Consider the following 20,788-nt stretch of genomic DNA (forward strand, 5'->3'; position numbering starts at 1 on the left):
TATTATAAAATCACTTGCTTTATCTTTTAACTTTTAACAGTATCTGTTATTTTCTACAACAACATAGTGATTTGCAAAATAATAAACCGAAAGGTATGTGCATAAGTCATTTTTTGCAGAATTTTTCCTACAAACGTGACAATGTCTTTGTTTCGTGACGAAACTTTTGTTTCGTGCAAATGAAATTCGAATATTTATAAAATTCTACATTACTGATAAAAGATTGAAGTGAAAATATCGCGGTCGAAAAAATTCTAAAAGTTATGGTTCTAAGAACGAACAATCACCAGCACTAATTCCAATTGCAATGAATTAAATTTTAAAAAATATTTCAAGCCTTCGTAGCAACATTAAGATATTTCGTTATAATACTTTGTTGCGCATGAAATCGCTCACAATTTCATACATGTAAATATATATATATATATATATATTATACATTCGTAATAAAATTCTGTATTTTAGCAGTCATGGTAACGTTAACGCTGACAAAGGAATATGTCTTATAGCAGTATTTTCAGTAATAAACGTAGTAATAAGGGGCGCATTAATAAGGGGCGCTGAAAAAGAAACAAAGCAGTAGCCAGAAGGGCTACTAAAATTCAATCGTCTTCCACTCTATATAAACCCGATCAACACGCCGAGAGTGGAACTGAATATTCTTGTTTCGCAACGCTAATTTACTACTAATATTTATGAAGCAGAAAATTCTCAAAATCAAACGCGACGAGTGCTTCGTTATATTTGCAATATCAATTAATCTACCATTAAAAAAAAAAGAAAAATCTGAAAATTCCCGATATCTGATACGCAACGCTAATAAGTATAAATCTACGCACTCGTATTTAAGCAATACGCAACGCTAATAGCGAGAGATCGCAGTGCAACCATTTAGGAGGTTGCAGATGAACGATCACACTTGTACAGCTCTTTAGGCTGTACGTGTGATCCAGGAGCAGTGTCCGACAAATGCAGTCGGAGGGTTTGGGCAGTTTGTGAACGCAACTCTACTTAACAAAACGCGATCATTCATTATCGCAACGCTAACAGGAAAAATAAGTAGAACTCGCAATGGAACAATGTCGCAAGGCTAATTTTTTAAGTGAATTTAATGAAAATTACTATTTACTATTTGAAAAAGCTACTTTAAATATCCTAGTATAGCTACTTAAACAGAAAAACAGAAAAACAGAAAAAATTCTAAAAATTGCAAAAGACAATCGCGATATCGTAATTCGCAACTCTAAAACAAACGCGATTATCATTTTATCGCAACTCTAATTCAAACCGTAATCATTCTCTCGTCACACTAATGAAAAGTAGAAATATTATTTCGTAACTCTAATACAACCCGTAATTAACTTGTCGCAACACTAATAAGAAAAATCGCGATTTGCCCAATGGGACGATGGACCGATATATACATCGGCCAAAGAAGCAAAGACTACTACTACTACTACTACTACTACTACTACAAATACTAAAAGCGAGCATAGTGACAAAGTAGTAACGATAATGATTTCCCATGCTCCGGATGACCCAGAGGATGGGGAGCCATTAGTAGTTGCCCTCTTGAGTGACAGTTTGTCGGGCCTCTTCGGCTTATAGCCTCTTCCTTCTTCGGGCGCAATGCCCGCTGTAACTTAAATCTAAGCTCGAGACTTCTAAATCGCAAAAAAAAAAAAATTTATAAGGGTAAAATAAAAATATAAACCGCGGAAGCTGATTGAAGTGCACATGGACTGACCAACGATCACAGTAGTAATCGTTGCCCACTCGCATGTGCGTGCTCGAGCGATAAACGTTCGTTTCGAGCCCATTCGCGACCGCGACCGCGAAATTCGAAAAATCGATAGGCAAAACCAGAGACGAGAGCATGCTCTACTCGTGCCAGTTTCGTCGTCGATTTTTCAAATAAATTTCCAGAAACAGGTTGGTCACACGAAAACGCGCCTACCCGACCAGAGACTGTGCCAACCTGCCCGGCCCTACCTACTTATAATTAACAGACACACCAGAAAGTATGCTACCTATCCTACCTAGCCCTATATTTAAAAAATGGCAAAACAGTCACACCAACACACTCGCTCCTCGGTTCTCACACAAACGCCCGGGCGCAAAGGTCCTACACTAGAGAGGACGTCCCGGGACGCCTCCGACACCCGAGCTTAATACATCATGCACACTCTAAGGTACGTACCTTTTTCCTGAAATCGACCGACGAAGGCTAGTGACCATTGGGTAAGACGTGATGAAACACGTTTAAAAAAATTATATTTTTTAAATAAATATAAGTAAACTTGGAATTATAATTTCAATTGATATCAATATTAAGAGTGTGATTACACTTAATCGTGTGGATGATATTATCACAAATTGTGATTGAATCGATATATGTCCCGACACTTTTAATATTTGAAGTTGTAATGAATGAGCAAAAGCGACGCAATTCCACTGCCTAACAACATACATACACAATGTGGAAAATACGTCGTGCACGATACATTAACACATCGTCAGTAGCTGAGAAATTATTACGTTACTTAATTCTAGATCATCGTGCCCAATGTCTTTCTCCCATTCAAGTAGCACCTGGGCACGTGAATGAGGTCCTGACAATGGGCACGGAAAGGGTAAAATCTGAAAATCCTGATCTAAAAAGATGATTAGTTTGTGTAATTTTTATTTAACGGACTAACGTTTTCTGATTTTATATTTTACTACTTCGTTTCTGCTTAACTCTACTTTGTTAATTTAATAGTAACTAAGTAACTCTACTTTATTAATTTAATAAATCAGAACAAAATGTTAATATTGCAAGAAAAGTAGTGTTAAATGGAAAAGACCGAGACTCGGTCATATGGAATAAGTGACTCTAAATATATTACTAAGAAAGAAATAATCTCAGGCGATCTCTTTATCAAAGCACATACTCGAAAGTACAGAAGCAATGTTCAAAATTATTGCTTTGATTAAAAAATCTTCCTGTCGCGAAGCGTCTTCTTGCACGTAAAATTTCACACATTCTTGTACGGAAAAAAATGAATTTTAACTCATATTTTAAATTTTAGCTGAAGTGAAATAAACTAACGTGACTTAATATAGTCACGATCAATTCATCAAGTACATGTATGTCATATAGATATATTCGTGTAGATATTTGCCATTTGCAAATATTCATATGGAATATTAACATGCATATTTATAAATAACACGAATATATTCACAAGTGTATATGTTTAACCTAATTCTTAAAAAACTAATTATTATAATCGCGATGTGCAAGAAGACCTATCCTAAACTAATAAATTTGAAAAAAGAGTGTTACTACTCACGGGTATAAGAAATACTCGCGATCACTATGCTCGCAAAAAAAATCTACGTAATACAACCGGTCACCCGTGCCGATTCGGACCTTTCATCCTACGACATGATTGAGTGACCGGAGGAACAGAAATGCATGCGACTCACCGTTCGAAGCGGAGAAACAGCGGATGTACCATGGATGGTGTGCTACCCCGGCGAATATCATCAGGGAGACTAACATCAAACACTGACTCTACAACCGCATTGCGCGCGATCACAAATATTCCCTGAAAATAAGGCTATTTAAGGACGGGTGGGGGGGGGGGGTGGAAAAGAAGCGAAAATTGTCGTTTTAACAATTTTCTTCTTTTTCCTATCGAACGTTTATTTAGAAAATACTGCTATCTTTTTACGCTTAAAAATTATTATTATGAAGCAACATATTGGAACAAGTATGAAAATATTAGTTGAAAATGTGAGATATTTCTCGATAGCGAACAAATGCTTACGAATACCGTGAATGCAATGCAATCGATTTCAAGAATTATACTGTTCGCAATTAGAATATATACTGTGAATTTTCGTTATTAGAATACGAAATATACATTGCACTAATACACTATAGTTGCGTGTTATAAATATTGGAAAATATTTGCAAGAATTCAAAAGTTCGCCACTAAATATGTTTAAAGAATACTTGTTTCGAGGTATTTGAATCTAACTGTTACTATGTTGCAAGTTTATGACGTTAACTGAAGCAAATACACATAATACAACAAAAAAAAATTGAATTCCATAAGTGAATTATTGAGATATAACTCAATTTGAAACAATAAAATAACTTATTAAAAATTCGTTTGAAATAAGAGAATGATCTCATATATCGGAAATAAAACTATAATTTATTTAACCGAACCTATTGACAATGCATACACAATTTCGTGTTCTGAAAAAGGGACATTCGAGTCATTGTTCTAAACTGTTTAACGTTCTATTTTCGCGGCTCAAAACTTTTGAATATATCGAAAAGTTATAAACTCTAACATGACCGCAATAATTTTCTCTTAAAAATGGAAAACTAAGAAGAAGCCCGAACAAACAGACAATGAAAGAAAAATCGCGGCGCGAACTCGTTCGTTCGCGATCTTTCCAAAGAATGAAAGGACTTACGCAACGCACTCCCGTGCACAAAATAACCACAAGATTCAATGCAAAAAAAGAATCGATTTTTATACTAGATTCCAAGTCAGATAAGTACCATTATACAGAATGGGCTCAGAATGGATTTGAGAGACAAGACATATCCCACGGTGTCCAACGGTGTCCCACGTTGTCCCACGTTGTCCCACGTTGTCCCACGTTGTCCTACGCTGTCCCACGTTGTCCAACGGTGTCCCACGGTGTCCAACGTCGTCCAACGTCGTCCAACGGTGTCCCACGGTGCAGCCCAGTCTGGATCATCCAAAATTCTGTTCGCGGCATTTGGAGATACAAACCGGACTGCTGCGTAGTTCTTAGCTTGGTATAGTTTTCCAAAGATTAATCAACGGATTAATTTTTTGGAAAACGATGCCAATTACCAGGTCTCACCACGAGGAGGTGACAACGCAAGAGACCCGCCCATGGGTTATTTATCTTTATACGTCCATCTCGACATTCAACCCAGTGGCAGAATGTCGAGTACCGTCTCTACTTGACCATGGGCCTGCGTAAAGAAATAGTTGCTTCGTAGCATAACTGCGAAACACATATCTCCAACGCAGCGCTTACATGAATCTTTACAAACGTGGAGCAAAGCATACATAACGCCACAGCTATCTCCCACACACCGATTACATACATCAGTACAAATATTGTACAATAATTGGTATCCCTACTGGCAGCATTCGGTATCAAAGACACATTTATCTACCTTGGAACAAATGAAAGAAAATGAAGCTAACGAACGAACTCACAAACTTACGCGACGTACCCCCGTGCACCGGATAACACGACGGATTAGCGGAAAGCCCAAGTATTGACCATAACTCGATTCCTGTTTCGCCGTTCGAAACTTATACGAGTCGCGGTCGATGGCGCCGACCGATGATGCCAGTGATCCGCTGCTGATCCAGCCGTGGATCCAGCACATAGGCCGGCAACTTAACACACTCCAACTGAACATGTGGAACCCGGGGAGGGGCCGCTGAACAGGATTACGAAGGCAGAGGCCTCAACTGAACAGTGGGGCCCACCCCTGTGGAGGGGCCGCTGAACAGGATTACGAAGGCATGATCTTCCACTGAACAGTGGGGCCCACCCCCGCGGGCCCGAACAGGATTACGGAGGACGTGAAATTACAGGTCCCTGCCCGAGTACCGAAGTACCAATCGGACAGGAGTGCAGATCCACGACCGAATCCCCAACAGATTCGCAAGCATCAGCGGCGCGACGACAACACCCGCGATTCGATGCGAACGTCGAGCAGTCGACGAGCAGTCACCAAGACTGAGGTGTGCTTGGGCCGCCTTACGAATCCGTAGAGTTGTCCAGTGCACGTTGACCCGCACGTACCCGGAATACGCACGAGCGAGTACGTCACGCGACAGTTTGAAACAACTGAGCGATCGCGAACCGACAAATCGCGGATACAATTTTTCGTTCCAAGATGGATAAGTATCGTTGTACAGAATGAGCTCACAATGCACTTAACATAGATATCTATCTTACGATTAATTAAGGCTAAAACGCAAGCATTCCAAGGTATCCAACGTCGTCCAACGTCGTCCAACGTCGTCCAACGTCGTCCAACGTCGTCCAACGGTGTCCAACGGTGACCTACGGTGCAGCCCAGTCTGGATCATCCAAAATTCTGTTCGCGGCATTTGGAGATACAAACCGGACTGCTGCGTAGTTCTTAGCTTGGTATCGTTTTCCAAAGATTAATCAACGGATTAAATTTTTGGAAAACGATGCCAATTACCAGGTCTCACCACGAGGAGGTGACTACGCAAGAGACCCGCCCATGGGTTATTTATCTTTATACGTCCATCTCGACATTCAACCCAGTGGCAGAATGTCGAGTACCGTCTCTACTTGACCATGGGCCTGCGTAAAGAAATAGTTGCTTCGTAGCATAACTGCGAAACACATATCTCCAACGCAGCGCTTACATGAATCTTTACAAACGTGGAGCAAAGCATACATAACGCCACAGTTATCTCCCACACACCGATTACATAGATCAGTACAAATATTGTACAATAATTCGTAGCCCTACCGGCAGCATTCGGTATCAAAGACACATTTATCTAACTTGGAACGAGTGAAAGAAAATGAAGCTAACGAACGTACTATCAAACCTACACGACGTACTCCCGTGCACCGGATAACCCGAAGGATTAGCGGAAAGCCCAAGTATTGACCATAACTCGATTCCTGTTTCGCCGTTCGAAACTTATACGAGTCGCGGTCGATGGCGTCGACCGATGATGCCAGTGATCCGCTGGTGATCCAGCCGTGGATCCAGCACATAGGCCGGCAACTTAACACACTCCAACTGAACATGTGGAACCCGGGGAGGGGCCGCTGAACAGGATTACGAAGGCAGAGGCCTCAACTGAACAGTGGGGCCCACCCCTGTAGAGGGGCCGCTGAACAGGATTACGAAGGCATGATCTTCGACTGAACAGTGGGGCCCACCCCCACGGGCCCGAACAGGATTACGGAGGACGTGAAATTACAGGTCCCTGCCCGAGTACCGAAGTACCAATCGGACAGGAGTGCAGATCCACGACTGAATCCCCAACAGATTCGCAAGCATCAGCGGCGCGACGACAACTCCCGCGATTCGATGCGAACGTCGAGCAGTCGACGAGCAGTCACCAAGACTGAGGTGTGCTTGGGCCGCCTTACGAATCCGTAGAGTTGTCCAGTGCACGTTGACCCGCACGTACCCGGAATACGCACGAGCGAGTACGTCACGCGACAGTTTGAAACAACTGAGCGATCGCGAACCGACAAATCGCGGATACAATTTTTCGTTCCAAGATGGATAAGTATCGTTGTACAGAATGAGCTCACAATGCACTGAACATAGGTGTCTATCTTACCATTAATTAAGCCTAAAACGCACGCATTCTACGGTGTCCCCCGGTGTCCAACGATATCCAACGATGTCCAACGATGTCCAACGATGTCCAACGGTGTCCAACGGTATCCAACGATGTCCAACGGTATCCAACGATGTCCAACGGTGTCCAACGGTGTCCAACGATGTCCAACGGTGTCCAACGTCGTCCAACGGTGTCCAACGTCGTCCAACGGTGTCCAACGTCGTCCAACGGTGTCCAACGGTGCAGCCCAGTCTGGATCATCCAAAATTCTGTTCGCGGCATTTGGAGATACAAACCGGACTGCTGCGTAGTTCTTGGCTTGGTATCGTTTTCCAAAGATTAATCAACGGATTAATTTTTTGGAAAACGATGCCAATTACCAGGTCTCACCACGAGGAGGTGACTACGCAAGAGACCCGCCCATGGGTTATTTATCTTTATACGTCCATCTCGACATTCAACCCAGTGGCAGAATGTCGAGTACCGTCTCTACTTGACCATGGGCCTGCGTAAAGAAATAGTTGCTTCGTAGCATAACTGCGAAACACATATCTCCAACGCAGCGCTTACATGAATCTTTACAAACGTGGAGCAAAGCATACATAACGCCACAGTTATCTCCCACACACCGATTACATAGATCAGTACAAATATTGTACAATAATTCGTAGCCCTACCGGCAGCATTCGGTATCAAAGACACATTTATCTAACTTGGAACGAGTGAAAGAAAATGAAGCTAACGAACGTACTATCAAACCTACACGACGTACTCCCGTGCACCGGATAACCCGAAGGATTAGCGGAAAGCCCAAGTATTGACCATAACTCGATTCCTGTTTCGCCGTTCGAAACTTATACGAGTCGCGGTCGATGGCGTCGACCGATGATGCCAGTGATCCGCTGGTGATCCAGCCGTGGATCCAGCACATAGGCCGGCAACTTAACACACTCCAACTGAACATGTGGAACCCGGGGAGGGGCCGCTGAACAGGATTACGAAGGCAGAGGCCTCAACTGAACAGTGGGGCCCACCCCTGTAGAGGGGCCGCTGAACAGGATTACGAAGGCATGATCTTCGACTGAACAGTGGGGCCCACCCCCACGGGCCCGAACAGGATTACGGAGGACGTGAAATTACAGGTCCCTGCCCGAGTACCGAAGTACCAATCGGACAGGAGTGCAGATCCACGACTGAATCCCCAACAGATTCGCAAGCATCAGCGGCGCGACGACAACTCCCGCGATTCGATGCGAACGTCGAGCAGTCGACGAGCAGTCACCAAGACTGAGGTGTGCTTGGGCCGCCTTACGAATCCGTAGAGTTGTCCAGTGCACGTTGACCCGCACGTACCCGGAATACGCACGAGCGAGTACGTCACGCGACAGTTTGAAACAACTGAGCGATCGCGAACCGACAAATCGCGGATACAATTTTTCGTTCCAAGATGGATAAGTATCGTTGTACAGAATGAGCTCACAATGCACTGAACATAGGTGTCTATCTTACCATTAATTAAGCCTAAAACGCACGCATTCTACGGTGTCCCCCGGTGTCCAACGATATCCAACGATGTCCAACGATGTCCAACGATGTCCAACGGTGTCCAACGGTATCCAACGGTATCCAACGATGTCCAACGGTATCCAACGATGTCCAACGGTGTCCAACGGTGTCCAACGATGTCCAACGGTGTCCAACGTCGTCCAACGGTGTCCAACGTCGTCCAACGGTGTCCAACGGTGACCTACGGTGCAGCCCAGTCTGGATCATCCAAAATTCTGTTCGCGGCATTTGGAGATACAAACCGGACTGCTGCGTAGTTCTTAGCTTGGTATCGTTTTCCAAAGATTAATCAACGGATTAATTTTTTGGAAAACGATGCCAATTACCAGGTCTCACCACGAGGAGGTGACTACGCAAGAGACCCGCCCATGGGTTATTTATCTTTATACGTCCATCTCGACATTCAACCCAGTGGCAGAATGTCGAGTACCGTCTCTACTTGACCATGGGCCTGCGTAAAGAAATAGTTGCTTCGTAGCATAACTGCGAAACACATATCTCCAACGCAGCGCTTACATGAATCTTTACAAACGTGGAGCAAAGCATACATAACGCCACAGTTATCTCCCACACACCGATTACATAGATCAGTACAAATATTGTACAATAATTCGTAGCCCTACCGGCAGCATTCGGTATCAAAGACACATTTATCTAACTTGGAACGAGTGAAAGAAAATGAAGCTAACGAACGTACTATCAAACCTACACGACGTACTCCCGTGCACCGGATAACCCGAAGGATTAGCGGAAAGCCCAAGTATTGACCATAACTCGATTCCTGTTTCGCCGTTCGAAACTTATACGAGTCGCGGTCGATGGCGCCGACCGATGATGCCAGTGATCCGCTGGTGATCCAGCCGTGGATCCAGCACATAGGCCGGCAACTTAACACACTCCAACTGAACATGTGGAACCCGGGGAGGGGCCGCTGAACAGGATTACGAAGGCAGAGGCCTCAACTGAACAGTGGGGCCCACCCCTGTGGAGGGGCCGCTGAACAGGATTACGAAGGCATGATCTTCCACTGAACAGTGGGGCCCACCCACGCGGGCCCGAACAGGATTACGGAGGACGTGAAATTACAAGTCCCTGCCCGAGTACCGAAGTACCAATCGGACAGGAGTGCAGATCCACGACTGAATCCCCAACAGATTCGCAAGCATCAGCGGCGCGACGACAACTCCCGCGATTCGATGCGAACGTCGAGCAGCCGACGAGCAGTCACCAAGACTGAGGTGTGCTTGGGCCGCCTTACGAATCCGTAGAATTGTCCAGTGCACGTTGACCCGCACGTACCCGGCATACGCACGAGCGAGTACGTCACGCGACAGTTTGAAACAACTGAGCGATCGCGAACCGACAAATCGCGGATACAATTTTTCGTTCCAAGATGGATAAGTATCGTTGTACAGAATGAGCTCACAATGCACTGTACATCGGTATCTACTTTACGATAAATTAAGTCTAAAACGCACGCATTCTACGGTGTCACCCGGTGTCCAACGATATCCAACGATGTCCAACGATGTCCAACGATGTCCAACGATGTCCAACGATGTCCAACGGTGTCCAACGATGTCCAACGGTGTCCAACGTCGTCCAACGATGTCCAACGATGTCCAACGTCGTCCAACGGTGTCCAACGATGTCCAACGATGTCCAACGTGGTCCAACGGTGTCCAACGATGTCCAACGTCGTCCAACGGTGTCCAACGTCGTCCAACGGTGTCCAACGGTGTCCAACGATGTCCAACGATGTCCTACGGTGCAGCCCAGTCCAGATCCGCCAAAATTCTGTTCGCGGCTTTTGGAGATCCAAACTAGACCAACGGTGTCCCACGTTGCAGTCCAGTGTAGATCATCCAAAATTCTCTTCGCGGCATTTGGAGATCCACACTGAACCAATGGTGTCCCACGGTGTCCCACGTTGCAGTCCAGTGTAGATCATCCAAAATTCTTTTCGCGGCATTTGGAGATCCACACTGAACCAAAGGTGTCCCACGTTGCAGTCCAGTGTAGATCATCCAAAATTCTTTTCGCGGCATTTGGAGATCCACACTGAACCAATGGTGTCCCACGTTGCAGTCCAGTGTAGATCATCCAAAATTCTTTTCGCGGCTTTTGGAGATCCACACTGAACCAATGGTGTCCCACGTTGCAGTCCAGTGTAGATCATCCAAAATTCTTTTCGCGGCATTTGGAGATCCACACTGAACCAATGGTGTCCCACGTTGCAGTCCAGTGTAGATCATCCAAAATTCTTTTCGCGGCATTTGGAGATCCACACTGAACCAATGGTATCCCACGGTGTCCCACGTTGCAGTCCAGTCTAGATCATCCAAAATTCTTTTCGCGTTTTTTGGTGATCTACACTGCACCAACGGTGTTCTACGGTTTCCAGCGGAGTCCCACGGTGTGCAGCGGCGTCCCACGGTGTCCAACGGCGTCCCACGGTGTCCAACGGCGTCCCACGGTGTCCAATGTCGTCCCACGGTGTCCAATGTCGTCCCACGGTGTCCAATGTCGTCCCACGTTGCAGTCCAGTTTAGATTATCCAAAATTCTCTTCGTGGCTTTTCGTAATCCAAAATGGACTGTATTAGCGTGATTCTGAGCTTGGTATCGAATTATTGTGCAATGTTTGTACTTATCAATGTAGTCGTTTTCTGAAAATTAATCAACTGATTAATCTGCGAAAACAATTACATCGAATAGTACAAACATTGTACAATAATTCGCAACCGTACTGGCAACATTCGGTATCAATGATACATATGTCTAACTTGGAACCACAGAAAGGAAATGAAAGTACTGACACTGTATATAGAATTTAGAGTTTTGCAAAAGAGACATACGACTCGTTGTACTAAGCTTATGAAGATATCGAAAAGTTATATACTCCAACGTGACCGTAATATTCTTCTTTTAAAAATGGGAAAACGGGAAGAAGCCTGAACAATCAGACGATGGAAGAAAAATCATTTGGGCATCTAGCATACATATTTAATATGCTGTGAAATGTTCATATATGTAACTGAAACGTATTTTCTGTAAATTGATAAATCTGAAACAAACTCATTTACTGGATTTGGTATATGGAAGAAAGAGACATCTTTAAAACGAGAACATTTTATGAAACATTTTATGAAAAATAAACTATTAATAATGGTCAATTATAGATCAAATTACTATTGATTAAATTTTAGCAAATATAGAGAATCCTGTGTATCTTTTAATCGAAACTAGGGTTACGTTGGAAAGAAGAATTTTAAGTAACTGAATTTAAACTGAATTAAAAATTGAAAAGTTCATTTGGAATAACTAAGATGAGAGAAACCCCGGTTATTATACAATCACTTGCTTTATCTTTTAACTTTCAACAGTATCTGTTATTTTCTACAACAAAATAGTGATTTGCAACATAATAAACCGAAAGGTATGTGCATAAGTCATTTTTTGCAGAATTTTTGCTACAAACGTGACGATGTCTTTGTTTCGTGACGAAACTTTTGTTTCATGCAAATGAAATTCGAATATTTATAAAATTTTACATTACTGTTAAAAGATTGGAGTGAAAATATCGCGGTCGAAAAAATTCTAAAAGTTATGGTTCTAAGAACGAACAATCACCAGCACTAATTCCAATTGCAATGAATTAAATTTTAAAAAATATTTCCAGCCTTCCTAGCAACATTAAGATATTTCGTTATAATACTTTGTTGCGCATGAAATCGCTCACAATTTCATACATGTAAATATATATATATATTATACATTCGTAATAAAGTTCTGTATTTTAGCAGTCATGGTAACGTTAACGCTGACAAAGGAATATGTCTTATAGCAGTATTTTCAGTAATAAACGTAGTAATAAGGGGCGCATTAATAAGGGGCGCTGAAAAAGAAACAAAGCAGTAGCCAGAAGGGCTACTAAAATTCGATCGTCTTCCACTCTATATAAACCCGATCAACACGCCAAGAGTGGAACTGAATATTCTTGTTTCGCAACGCTAATTTACTACTAATATTTATGAAGCAGAAAATTCTCAAAATCAAACGCGACGAGTGCTTCGTTATATTTGCAATATCAATTAATCTACCATTAAGAAAAAAAAGAAAAATCTGAAAATTCCCGATATCTCATACGCAACGCTAATAAGTATAAATCTACGCACTCGTATTTAAGCAATACGCAACACTAATAGCGAGAGATTGCAGTGCAACCATTTAGGAGGTTGCCGATGAACGATCACACTTGTACAGCTCTTTAGGCTGTACGTGTGATCCAGGAGCAGTGTCCGACAAATGCAGTCGGAGGGTTTGGGCAGTTTGTGAACGCAACTCTACTTAACAAAACGCGATTATTCATTATCGCAACGCTAACAGGAAAAATAAGTAGAACTCGCGATAGAACAATATCGCAACGCTAATTCTTAAAGTGAATTTAATGAAAATTACTATTTACTATTTGAAAAAGCTACTTTAAATATCCTAGTATTGCTACTTAAACAGAAGAACAGAAAAAATTCTAAAAATTGCAAAAGACAATCGCGATATCGTAATTCGCAACTCTAAAGCAAACGCGATTATCATTTTATCGCAACTCTAATTCAAACCGTAATCATTTTCTCGCCACACTAATGAAAAGCCGTGATATTATTTCGCAACTTTAATACAACCCGTAATTAATTTGTCGCAACACTAATAAGAAAAATCGCGATTTGCCCAATGGGACGATGGACCGATATATACATCGGCCAAAAAAACAAAGACTACTACTACTACTACTACTACTACAAATACTAAAAGCGAGCATAGTGACAAAGTAGTAACGATAATGATTTCCCATGCTCCGGATGACCCAGAGGATGGGGAGCCATTAGTAGTTGCCCTCTTGAGTGACAGTTTGTCGGGCCTCTTCGGCTTATAGCCTCTTCCTTCTTCGGGCGCAATGCCCGCTGTAACTTAAATCTAAGCTCGAGACTTCTAAATCGCAAACAAAAAAAAAACTTATAAAGGTAAAATAAAAATATAAACCGCGGAAGCTGATTGAAGTGCACATGGACTGACCAACGATCACAGCAGTGATCGTTGCCCACTCGCACGTGCGTGCTCGAGCAATAAACGTTCGTTTCGAGCCCATTCGCGACCGCGACCGCGAAATTCGAAAAATCGAAAGGCAAAACCAGAGACGAGAGCATGCTCTACTCGTGCCAGTTTCACCGTCGATTTTTCAAATAAATTTCCAGAAACAGGTTGGTCACGCGAAAACGCGCCTACCCGACCAGAGACTGTGCCAACCTGCCCGGTCCTACCTACTTATAATTAACAGACATACCAGAAAGTATGCTACCTATCCTACCTAGCGCTATATTTAAAAATGGCAAAACAGGCACACCAACACACTCGCTCCACGGTTCTCACACAAACGCCCGGGCGCAAAGGTCCTACACTAGAGAGGACGTCCCGGGACGCCTCCGACACCCGAGCTTAACATATCATGCACGCTCTAAGGTACGTACCTTTTTCCTGAAATCGACTGACGAAGGCTAGTGACCATTGCGTAATACGTGATAAAACACGTCTGAGAAAATTATATTTTTAAAATAGATATAAGTAAACTTGGAATTATAATTGCGATTGATAGCGATATTAAGAGTATGAGTACACTTAATCGTGTGGATGATATTATCACAAATTGTGATTGAATCGATATATGTCTCGACATTTTTAATATTTCAAGTTTTAAGGAATGAGAAAAAGCGACGCAATTCCACGACCTAACAACACACACACGTAATGTGGAAAATACGTCGTGCACGATACACTAACACATGGTCAGTCGCTGAGAAATTATTACATTACTTAATTCTAGGTCATCGTGCCCAGTGTCTTTCTCCCATTCAAGTAGCACCTGGGCACGTGAATGAGATCCTGACAATGGGCACGGAAAGGATTAAACCTGAAAATCCTGATCTAAAAAGATGATTAGTTTGTGTAATTTTTATTTAACGGACTAACGTTCTTTGCTGCTTCTTTCTGATTAACTCTATTTTATTAATTTAATACTAACTAAGTAATTCTACTTTATTAATTTAATAAATCGGAAGAAAATTTTAATATTGCAGAAAAGGTAGCATTAATTGAAAAAGACTGAGACTCGATCAAATGGAATAATTGACTCTAAATATATTAGTAAGAAAGAAATAATCTCAGGCGAACTCTTTATCAAAGCAAATACTCGAAAATGTAAAAGCAATGTTCAAAATTATTGCTTTGATTAAAAATTCTGCCTGTCGCGAAGTGTCTTCTTGCACGTAAAATTTCACACATTTTCGTACGGAAAAAATGAATTTTAACTCATATTTTAAATTTTAGCCAAAGTGAAATAAACGAACGTGACTTAAGATTGTCACGATCAATTCATTGCTTAAGATCAAGTATATTCGTGTCATACAGATATATTCGTGTAGATATTTGCCATTTGCAAATATTCATACGGAATATTAACATGCATATTTATAACTAACACGAATATATTCTCAAGTGTATATGTTTAACCTAATTATTAAAAAACTAATTATTATAATCGCGATGTGCGAGAAGACCTATCCTAAACTAATAAATTTCAAAAAATGAGTGTTACTACTCACGGGTATAAGAAATACCCGCGGTCACTATGCTCGCAAAAAAATTCTACGTAATACAACCGATCACCCGTGCCGATTCGGACCTTTCATCCTACGACATGATTGAGTGACCGGAGGAACAGAAATGCATGCGACTCACCGTTCGAAGCGGAGAAACAAAGGACGTATCGTGGATGCTGCGCCACTCCAGCGAATATCATCAAGAACTGTGTAGGGTCCAGTGGTGGAAATGGAGATTGCGAAAAATCTGTTACAGAACAAAACACGATGAGTGATTGCTGATTATTTAAAAAGTTGGAGATAATGAAAAATCAAAGTTTATTAACTTTAGTAACTTTGGTAATAATAAAGATTGAAATTCTAATAAACTTTGTTAAGCATAAAAACTGAAGCTCCAATATGAAAGTTTAAAATCTAAAAATTAAGAATCTAAAGATTTCTGAAATATGTTAGTCGTTTGTTTCATAATTCGGTATTAAGATTTTAATAATTATTTTATTTTAATGAAAGAATAACCTCAGAAAATGCTAATCTCCTAAATTTTCAATCAAATTGTATTTCTTAATTGATAGTGATCAAAGAAAAATATACAGAATATACATAATTGAAGTACAATGTGTAAAGATAATTACATTTTTGGCTTTTTAGCCACTGTTAAAACATTCCCAAAGAAGACGAAGGAGTTGAAGCAGTGATATATCTATAACAAAACATAAGATATCATTAATATCGTTAATATATAATAACAAACTTGAAACTTTAGCAATAATAAAGACTAAATTCTAATAAATATGTAAATTGGAAATCTAATATAAAAATTTGAGAACAAATATTCAGTGATTTTTTATGAGTATCAGACAGTTTTATTGTACTTTAATGTTAAGACTTCAAGACTTTATTTCAATTAAAAAGGACATTTACAGCTTTCTAAATCATCCATCATTTTTATTTTGAAATTAACGACATTTCAAACAAAATACACTAAATAGAACAAATTGAAATACAATATATAAAATTACTTACATTCTTGAGCTCCTGGAGAGGCTTTATCCTCTTGAGCGTGGCACTAACTCTAATACCGGAAACGAATATTCAAAAAAATAAATATATAAAAAAAGAAAAATAAAAGACTACGTTACCGCGACCGCTTAAATTATGATCGGCGAACAATAACTCTAATATCGCGTACAAATTTGATTGATAAAATTTTATTATTTTCGCGTGTGATTATTCGATCGAATTTGATCAAAACTATCGTGATTTTAAAATATTGAAAAAAAACTATTGCGTGGCAAACACTGACTCTACAACCGCATTGCGCGCGGTCACAAATATTTCCTGAAAATAAAGCAGTTTAGGGGCGGGGGGGGGGGGGGGGTTGAAAAAGAAGCGAAACGTTGTTTCGACAATTTTCTCCTTTTTCCTATTGAACGTTTATTTAGAAAATACTGCTATTTCTTTACACTTAAAAATTATTATTAAGAAACTGGAACAAGTATGAAACTATAAGTTGAAAATTGTGAGATATATCTCGATAGCAAACAAATGCTTACGAATACCGTGAATGCAATGCAATCGATTTCAAGAATTATACTGCTCGCAATTAGAATATATACTGTGAATTTTCGTTATTAGAATACGAAATATACATTCCATTAATAAACTATAGACGCGTGTTATAAATATTGGAAAATATTTGCAAGAATTCAAAAGTTCGCTACTAAATATACTTAAAGAATATTGCACAAACGAGCGAGAAACCTTGTTTCGAGGTATTTGAATCTAATTGTTACTAAGTTGTAAGTTTATGGCGTAAACTGTATCAAATTCATATAATATAGCAAATGAAATTTTATCCGATAAGTGAATTGTTGTGATATAACTTAGTTTGAGACAATAAAAATAATTCGTTAAAAATTCGATTGAAATAAAAGAATGAATTCATACATCATAAATAGAACAATAATTTATTTAATCGTCTTTACCCTCGTCTTAAGAATTCAAATAATTAAGAAATGATCTATTATGAAATATGTATCAAATATATTTGGAAATAAATATAAATTGCATATCAAACGTTACCCATGCTCGAATAAAAAGACAACAGAATTGTTCATACAAAGCTGTCTTAATTAAAATAAATTCATTAGATTGATCATTAAATTGACCATAAATATTCATCAGATTGATCATTAATCGTCTTTGCGTTCATATATTAATATTCCTGTTACTTTTAAATTATCCCTGCTATCGATAAATAACTTGCACAAAAAATAACTAGAAATTAAAACAAATATATAAACTAATTAAATGAAATCACAGTCAAACTCAAATTTTATTATAGAAGTTTACGAAAGAACCTAATATTAAAAGCTAATATAGTAACAGTATTATTTAGAAAATAGAGGACTAAAGAAAAATTGAAACAAAAAGTTTCAGAAAACCAATTAATATTATTATCATAATGTTCAATAAATCGTTAAATAAATGTGTATTAATTAAACGATATTAATAACGAGATATAAACGATAGTAAAAAAATATAGCAATGGATATTCCGAAAAATATAGTAATAACAATAATGAAGAACGAACGCCACTAGTACGTTAGAATACGTTGCAAACCTAACGAAACGCGATCCATGCTATCGGTACCACATGAGACGACTGAATGACTTCTTGCACTTTAGTTTCTCTAGGCGACTTCCAAAGAGACGGGGTAAGGGAGGGGAGACGAACGAACCGGTGGTACAAGCACACAGAACACAGTTAACGATTACAAGTAGTTACAGATTAACGATCCACACAAAAAAACGTACAAAATTACAAAAACATTCATCTTCTATGCAACGCTTACACCAATCTTTCTAAATATCAAACACAACATGCATACATACAGTATCGTTGTACAGAATGAGCTCATAGTGCACTTAACAAAGATATCTATCTTACGATTAATTAAGGCCAAAAAGCACGCACTCCACGGTGTCCAACGGTGTCCAACGGTGTCCAACGGTGTCCAACGTCGTCCAACGTCGTCCAACGTCGTCCAACGTCGTCCAACGTCGTCCAACGGTGTCCAACGTCGTCCAACGGAGTCCAACGTCGTCCAACGTTGTCCAACGGTGTCCAACGTCGTCCAACGTTGTCCAACGGTGTCCAACGTCGTCCAACGGAGTCCAACGTCGTCCAACGTAGTCCAACGTTGTCCAACGGTGTCCAACGTCGTCCAACGTCGTCCAACGTTGTCCAACGTTGTCCAACGGTGTCCAACGTCGTCCAACGTTGTCCAACGGTGTCCAACGACGTCCAACGGTGTCCAACGTCGTCCAACGTTGTCCAACGGTGTCCAACGGTGTCCAACGACGTCCAACGGTGTCCAACGGTGACCTACGGTGCAGCCCAGTCTGGATCATCCAAAATTCTGTTCGCGGCATTTGGAGATCCAAACCGGACTGCTGCGTAGTTCTTAGCTTGGTATCGTTTTCCAAAGATTAATCAACGGATTAAATTTTTGGAAAACGATGCCAATTACCAGGTCTCACCACGAGGAGGTGACTACGCAAGAGACCCGCCCATGGGTTATTTATCTTTATACGTCCATCTCGACATTCAACCCAGTGGCAGAATGTCGAGTACCGTCTCTACTTGACCATGGGCCTGCGTAAAGAAATAGTTGCTTCGTAGCATAACTGCGAAACACATATCTCCAACGCAGCGCTTACATGAATCTTTACAAACGTGGAGCAAAGCATACATAACGCCACAGTTATCTCCCACACACCGATTACATAGATCAGTACAAATATTGTACAATAATTCGTAGCCCTACCGGCAGCATTCGGTATCAAAGACACATTTATCTAACTTGGAACGAGTGAAAGAAAATGAAGCTAACGAACGTACTATCAAACCTACACGACGTACTCCCGTGCACCGGATAACCCGAAGGATTAGCGGAAAGCCCAAGTATTGACCATAACTCGATTCCTGTTTCGCCGTTCGAAACTTATACGAGTCGCGGTCGATGGCGTCGACCGATGATGCCAGTGATCCGCTGGTGATCCAGCCGTGGATCCAGCACATAGGCCGGCAACTTAACACACTCCAACTGAACATGTGGAACCCGGGGAGGGGCCGCTGAACAGGATTACGAAGGCAGAGGCCTCAACTGAACAGTGGGGCCCACCCCTGTAGAGGGGCCGCTGAACAGGATTACGAAGGCATGATCTTCGACTGAACAGTGGGGCCCACCCCCACGGGCCCGAACAGGATTACGGAGGACGTGAAATTACAGGTCCCTGCCCGAGTACCGAAGTACCAATCGGACAGGAGTGCAGATCCACGACTGAATCCCCAACAGATTCGCAAGCATCAGCGGCGCGACGACAACTCCCGCGATTCGATGCGAACGTCGAGCAGTCGACGAGCAGTCACCAAGACTGAGGTGTGCTTGGGCCGCCTTACGAATCCGTAGAGTTGTCCAGTGCACGTTGACCCGCACGTACCCGGAATACGCACGAGCGAGTACGTCACGCGACAGTTTGAAACAACTGAGCGATCGCGAACCGACAAATCGCGGATACAATTTTTCGTTCCAAGATGGATAAGTATCGTTGTACAGAATGAGCTCACAATGCACTGAACATAGGTGTCTATCTTACCATTAATTAAGCCTAAAACGCACGCATTCTACGGTGTCCCCCGGTGTCCAACGGTATCCAACGATGTCCAACGGTATCCAACGATGTCCAACGGTGTCCAACGGTGTCCAACGATGTCCAACGGTGTCCAACGTCGTCCAACGGTGTCCAACGTCGTCCAACGGTGTCCAACGTCGTCCAACGGTGTCCAACGTCGTCCAACGGTGTCCAACGGTGACCTACGGTGCAGCCCAGTCTGGATCATCCAAAATTCTGTTCGCGGCATTTGGAGATACAAACCGGACTGCTGCGTAGTTCTTAGCTTGGTATCGTTTTCCAAAGATTAATCAACGGATTAATTTTTTGGAAAACGATGCCAATTACCAGGTCTCACCACGAGGAGGTGACTACGCAAGAGACCCGCCCATGGGTTATTTATCTTTATACGTCCATCTCGACATTCAACCCAGTGGCAGAATGTCGAGTACCGTCTCTACTTGACCATGGGCCTGCGTAAAGAAATAGTTGC

The sequence above is a fragment of the Bombus affinis genome, chromosome 10 (genome assembly GCF_024516045.1).
Source record: "Bombus affinis isolate iyBomAffi1 chromosome 10, iyBomAffi1.2, whole genome shotgun sequence".
In the NCBI taxonomy this organism is placed as follows: domain Eukaryota; kingdom Metazoa; phylum Arthropoda; class Insecta; order Hymenoptera; family Apidae; genus Bombus; species Bombus affinis.